Here is a 6,155-nt window from a genome sequence, read left to right as displayed (position 1 = left end):
TTCTTCTTTTTCTTCTTTTTTTTCGTCTAATGCATACCCCATCAGTGCAGCAATGCTTATTCAATACCGCCAGCAGATGGAGACACCGGGGGATAATTTTCTAAGGATTTATACTGATTTTTCCTGTCTGAATTTGTCGCACAGAAAGTTGCAGGCCAAATATGTGTGACATTTCTGCGACTTTAGCTTCTAGAGCATTTTTACAACATTATACATAGGTGCTGAATACATAAAAAGCGACTGTTCAGCGACAGACAAGTCGCATCGGCTGAAAGTAGGCCAGAATGTCAGTCCATGTTGGAGCAGGTTTAGATACAGTCTAAAGTATAGATCTCAAAGTCTGTGCACAGAATTTAGCAAGGGCCTCGCACCTTCTGATGCATCAGGTAGGTGCACAATAGCATAGCCTAACCCTCTGTACTTTGGTCTATATTGATGCGGGACATAGACAGCCAGCTGATGACCAATCCATTAGTGCAATGGATGGCTGGAAGCATTTGTCTTTGCCTTTGCAATACCACAGAAGCAATGCATGGTCAATGTACAGCAATGACACACCTGTGTGAACAGCCAGGAGACCCCCCCCCCCCCCATGTTATGTTACATAGTTACATAGTTAGTACGGTCGAAAAAAGACATATGTCCATCAAGTTCAACCAGGGAATTAAGGGGTAGGGGTGTGGCGCGATATTGGGGAAGGGATGAGATTTTATATTTCTTCATAAGCATTAATCTTATTTTGTCAATTAGGAACATTCAGCACCCACCCGCTATCAAGGCAGCTGCCTATCATGTCATGCCCTACCTGCACAGGTGTGCTGGCTACTCAAATGATCCAATTAAGGAGGCCATTTAGTCAGCAGCAGCAGAAGTCCTGTGCCTGGACGCTCCAACAGCGGCCAGACACAAGCAGAAGCAGAAGCAGCAGAAGCAGCAGCAGCACCACCTTTTGTTTTTTGGCTGCAGCAGCAGCAAGGCCCACAGGGCTGGCTAGCTGGCTAGCCAGCAAGCAGGTAGCAATGAAAGTAGGAATCTTTCTTTTTAACCCTGTAAGGGGGTGGTGCACTGTACCCGAAGATACTGCCATATCGGGTCAATGCATAGGGCGACGGAAGCAAGCTTCGAAATCGGCCCCCGTTCTCAAAAATCCATTTAATATATGGTCCCCAGATAGGGGACGTATCAGATATTAAACTGATAAGAACAGATACTACACTTGATCTTAGCCAAAAGGCCGAGAAGCGATAACCGTGAAAGGGGCGGGCCCAACAAGGTGCCCTTCATGGGCACTATCACTGCTTGCTGTCAGGGAGGCTGCCAGACAATTTTCCATGCACACTCTGGGCTGGGGGGCAGTCAACCACCAGTACACACAGCAGAACCTAAACCCATACCATTATTGCTAAGCAGCAAGACAGGGGCCCATTGCACTCCCACGGGGCCTTTTTAAATGCAATCCATAACCCGGATTTGCCAGGAACCCTTCTTACTCCTCCTACTTGCATGTGACACTGGGCTTAGGATCTGCATAGGAAACACACACACAAGCACACACCTACCTTTGTTGCCTGCAGATGCCTCCTTGGCTGTCCCCAAACGGTATCAAACCAACACCCACGGGAAGCTGTAAGCATAGAGGACATGCCTGCACCCCATTGGACTTACCTGTGTGGGTTAAACCCGGGTTATTTGACAACCTATGGCGGTGATGGTTCTGCTCAGGCAGAGCAGTGCTGATGCTCCTCATAAAGCTGTCGCTGCTGTGAAGGTTCTAGGTGACATCACAAATCCCTATGGTTACATACACAACAAAGCTGGGTTGTTGTTGTTTACACTCTGCAAGGCCTGTGGAAGTGAGTGACATCATAGCACTGTAGTTCTGAGGGTTCTAGATGGATGCAACAATCTCCTGTTGCTTCTATGAAGGCCATAATAGACGACATCACCAAACAGCTCCATAGTCACATACACAGCAAAGGAGAGATGTTGTTTACACCTAGTGATGTCAGTGGTATTGAGTGACATCACAGCACAGTGCTAAGGCTCCTGGGCCTGGACACAGCAGCGGCTGCAATATCTCAACGGAGAATACGTTTATATATATGTGTGTGTGTGCGCGTATATATATATATATATATATATATATATATATATATATATATTTCTCCGCCGAAATCACTTTTAAACCCATTTCCACCTTTTTTTCCCTTCTCTTCCTCTTACTTTTTTTTCACGTTTTTTTACGTTTTTCTCCTTTTCGCCTCTTTTCTGGGCGTATTATTCTTCTTTTTCTTCTTTTTTTTCGTCTAATGCATACCCCATCAGTGCAGCAATGCTTATTCAATACCGCCAGCAGATGGAGACACTGGGGGATAATTTTCTAAGGATTTATACTGATTTTTCCTGTCTGAATTTGTCGCACAGAAAGTTGCAGGCCAAATATGTGTGACATTTCTGCGACTTTAGCTTCTAGAGCATTTTTACAACATTATACATAGGTGCTGAATACATAAAAAGCGACTGTTCAGCGACAGACAAGTCGCATCGGCTGAAAGTAGGCCAGAATGTCAGTCCATGTTGGAGCAGGTTTAGATACAGTCTAAAGTATAGATCTCAAAGTCTGTGCACAGAATTTAGCAAGGGCCTCGCACCTTCTGATGCATCAGGTAGGTGCACAATAGCATAGCTAACCCTCTGTACTTTGGTCTATATTGATGCGGGACATAGACAGCCAGCTGATGACCAATCCATTAGTGCAATGGATGGCTGGAAGCATTTGTCTTTGCCTTTGCAATACCACAGAAGCAATGCATGGTCAATGTACAGCAATGACACACCTGTGTGAACAGCCAGGAGACCCCCCCCCCCCCCCCATGTTATGTTACATAGTTACATAGTTAGTACGGTCGAAAAAAGACATATGTCCATCAAGTTCAACCAGGGAATTAAGGGGTAGGGGTGTGGCGCGATATTGGGGAAGGGATGAGATTTTATATTTCTTCATAAGCATTAATCTTATTTTGTCAATTAGGAACATTCAGCACCCACCCGCTATCAAGGCAGCTGCCTATCATGTCATGCCCTACCTGCACAGGTGTGCTGGCTACTCAAATGATCCAATTAAGGAGGCCATTTAGTCAGCAGCAGCAGAAGTCCTGTGCCTGGACGCTCCAACAGCGGCCAGACACAAGCAGAAGCAGAAGCAGCAGAAGCAGCAGCAGCACCACCTTTTGTTTTTTGGCTGCAGCAGCAGCAAGGCCCACAGGGCTGGCTAGCTGGCTAGCCAGCAAGCAGGTAGCAATGAAAGTAGGAATCTTTCTTTTTAACCCTGTAAGGGGGTGGTGCACTGTACCCGAAGATACTGCCATATCGGGTCAATGCATAGGGCGACGGAAGCAAGCTTCGAAATCGGCCCCCGTTCTCAAAAATCCATTTAATATATGGTCCCCAGATAGGGGACGTATCAGATATTAAACTGATAAGAACAGATACTACACTTGATCTTAGCCAAAAGGCCGAGAAGCGATAACCGTGAAAGGGGCGGGCCCAACAAGGTGCCCTTCATGGGCACTATCACTGCTTGCTGTCAGGGAGGCTGCCAGACAATTTTCCATGCACACTCTGGGCTGGGGGGCAGTCAACCACCAGTACACACAGCAGAACCTAAACCCATACCATTATTGCTAAGCAGCAAGACAGGGGCCCATTGCACTCCCACGGGGCCTTTTTAAATGCAATCCATAACCCGGATTTGCCAGGAACCCTTCTTACTCCTCCTACTTGCATGTGACACTGGGCTTAGGATCTGCATAGGAAACACACACACAAGCACACACCTACCTTTGTTGCCTGCAGATGCCTCCTTGGCTGTCCCCAAACGGTATCAAACCAACACCCACGGGAAGCTGTAAGCATAGAGGACATGCCTGCACCCCATTGGACTTACCTGTGTGGGTTAAACCCGGGTTATTTGACAACCTATGGCGGTGATGGTTCTGCTCAGGCAGAGCAGTGCTGATGCTCCTCATAAAGCTGTCGCTGCTGTGAAGGTTCTAGGTGACATCACAAATCCCTATGGTTACATACACAACAAAGCTGGGTTGTTGTTGTTTACACTCTGCAAGGCCTGTGGAAGTGAGTGACATCATAGCACTGTAGTTCTGAGGGTTCTAGATGGATGCAACAATCTCCTGTTGCTTCTATGAAGGCCATAATAGACGACATCACCAAACAGCTCCATAGTCACATACACAGCAAAGGAGAGATGTTGTTTACACCTAGTGATGTCAGTGGTATTGAGTGACATCACAGCACAGTGCTAAGGCTCCTGGGCCTGGACACAGCAGCGGCTGCAATATCTCAACGGAGAATACGTTTATATATATGTGTGTGTGTGCGCGTATATATATATATATATATATATATATATATATATATATATATATTTCTCCGCCGAAATCACTTTTAAACCCATTTCCACCTTTTTTTCCCTTCTCTTCCTCTTACTTTTTTTTCACGTTTTTTTACGTTTTTCTCCTTTTCGCCTCTTTTCTGGGCGTATTATTCTTCTTTTTCTTCTTTTTTTTCGTCTAATGCATACCCCATCAGTGCAGCAATGCTTATTCAATACCGCCAGCAGATGGAGACACTGGGGGATAATTTTCTAAGGATTTATACTGATTTTTCCTGTCTGAATTTGTCGCACAGAAAGTTGCAGGCCAAATATGTGTGACATTTCTGCGACTTTAGCTTCTAGAGCATTTTTACAACATTATACATAGGTGCTGAATACATAAAAAGCGACTGTTCAGCGACAGACAAGTCGCATCGGCTGAAAGTAGGCCAGAATGTCAGTCCATGTTGGAGCAGGTTTAGATACAGTCTAAAGTATAGATCTCAAAGTCTGTGCACAGAATTTAGCAAGGGCCTCGCACCTTCTGATGCATCAGGTAGGTGCACAATAGCATAGCCTAACCCTCTGTACTTTGGTCTATATTGATGCGGGACATAGACAGCCAGCTGATGACCAATCCATTAGTGCAATGGATGGCTGGAAGCATTTGTCTTTGCCTTTGCAATACCACAGAAGCAATGCATGGTCAATGTACAGCAATGACACACCTGTGTGAACAGCCAGGAGACCCCCCCCCCCCCCCCATGTTATGTTACATAGTTACATAGTTAGTACGGTCGAAAAAAGACATATGTCCATCAAGTTCAAACAGGGAATTAAGGGGTAGGGGTGTGGCGCGATATTGGGGAAGGGATGAGATTTTATATTTCTTCATAAGCATTAATCTTATTTTGTCAATTAGGAACATTCAGCACCCACCCGCTATCAAGGCAGCTGCCTATCATGTCATGCCCTACCTGCACAGGTGTGCTGGCTACTCAAATGATCCAATTAAGGAGGCCATTTAGTCAGCAGCAGCAGAAGTCCTGTGCCTGGACGCTCCAACAGCGGCCAGACACAAGCAGAAGCAGAAGCAGCAGAAGCAGCAGCAGCACCACCTTTTGTTTTTTGGCTGCAGCAGCAGCAAGGCCCACAGGGCTGGCTAGCTGGCTAGCCAGCAAGCAGGTAGCAATGAAAGTAGGAATCTTTCTTTTTAACCCTGTAAGGGGGTGGTGCACTGTACCCGAAGATACTGCCATATCGGGTCAATGCATAGGGCGACGGAAGCAAGCTTCGAAATCGGCCCCCGTTCTCAAAAATCCATTTAATATATGGTCCCCAGATAGGGGACGTATCAGATATTAAACTGATAAGAACAGATACTACACTTGATCTTAGCCAAAAGGCCGAGAAGCGATAACCGTGAAAGGGGCGGGCCCAACAAGGTGCCCTTCATGGGCACTATCACTGCTTGCTGTCAGGGAGGCTGCCAGACAATTTTCCATGCACACTCTGGGCTGGGGGGCAGTCAACCACCAGTACACACAGCAGAACCTAAACCCATACCATTATTGCTAAGCAGCAAGACAGGGGCCCATTGCACTCCCACGGGGCCTTTTTAAATGCAATCCATAACCCGGATTTGCCAGGAACCCTTCTTACTCCTCCTACTTGCATGTGACACTGGGCTTAGGATCTGCATAGGAAACACACACACAAGCACACACCTACCTTTGTTGCCTGCAGATGCCTCCTTGGCTGT

At 46.4% G+C, this 6,155-nt stretch overlaps 3 non-coding genes across 3 annotated transcripts; all 3 read right to left on the bottom strand.

Annotated features, from left to right (window-relative positions):
* Nucleotides 1-1,055: 1,055 nt before the first annotated feature.
* LOC130308138 (U2 spliceosomal RNA) lies at nucleotides 1,056-1,246 on the bottom strand. The gene has a single exon (XR_008857185.1). It is a non-coding gene; the product is annotated as a U2 spliceosomal RNA (small nuclear RNA).
* A 2,090-nt stretch (nucleotides 1,247-3,336) lies between these two features.
* LOC130308137 (U2 spliceosomal RNA) lies at nucleotides 3,337-3,527 on the bottom strand. Its single transcript, XR_008857184.1, has one exon. It is a non-coding gene; the product is annotated as a U2 spliceosomal RNA (small nuclear RNA).
* Nucleotides 3,528-5,620: 2,093 nt separating this feature from the next.
* LOC130308136 (U2 spliceosomal RNA) lies at nucleotides 5,621-5,811 on the bottom strand. The gene has a single exon (XR_008857183.1). It is a non-coding gene; the product is annotated as a U2 spliceosomal RNA (small nuclear RNA).
* Between the last annotated feature and the right edge of the window lie 344 nt (nucleotides 5,812-6,155).

Source organism: Hyla sarda, unplaced genomic scaffold, assembly GCF_029499605.1.
Source record: "Hyla sarda isolate aHylSar1 unplaced genomic scaffold, aHylSar1.hap1 scaffold_1462, whole genome shotgun sequence".
Lineage (NCBI taxonomy): Eukaryota > Metazoa > Chordata > Amphibia > Anura > Hylidae > Hyla > Hyla sarda.
The sequence above is the reverse complement of the archived record's forward strand: the minus strand, read 5'-3'. Positions and strand labels throughout refer to the sequence as shown.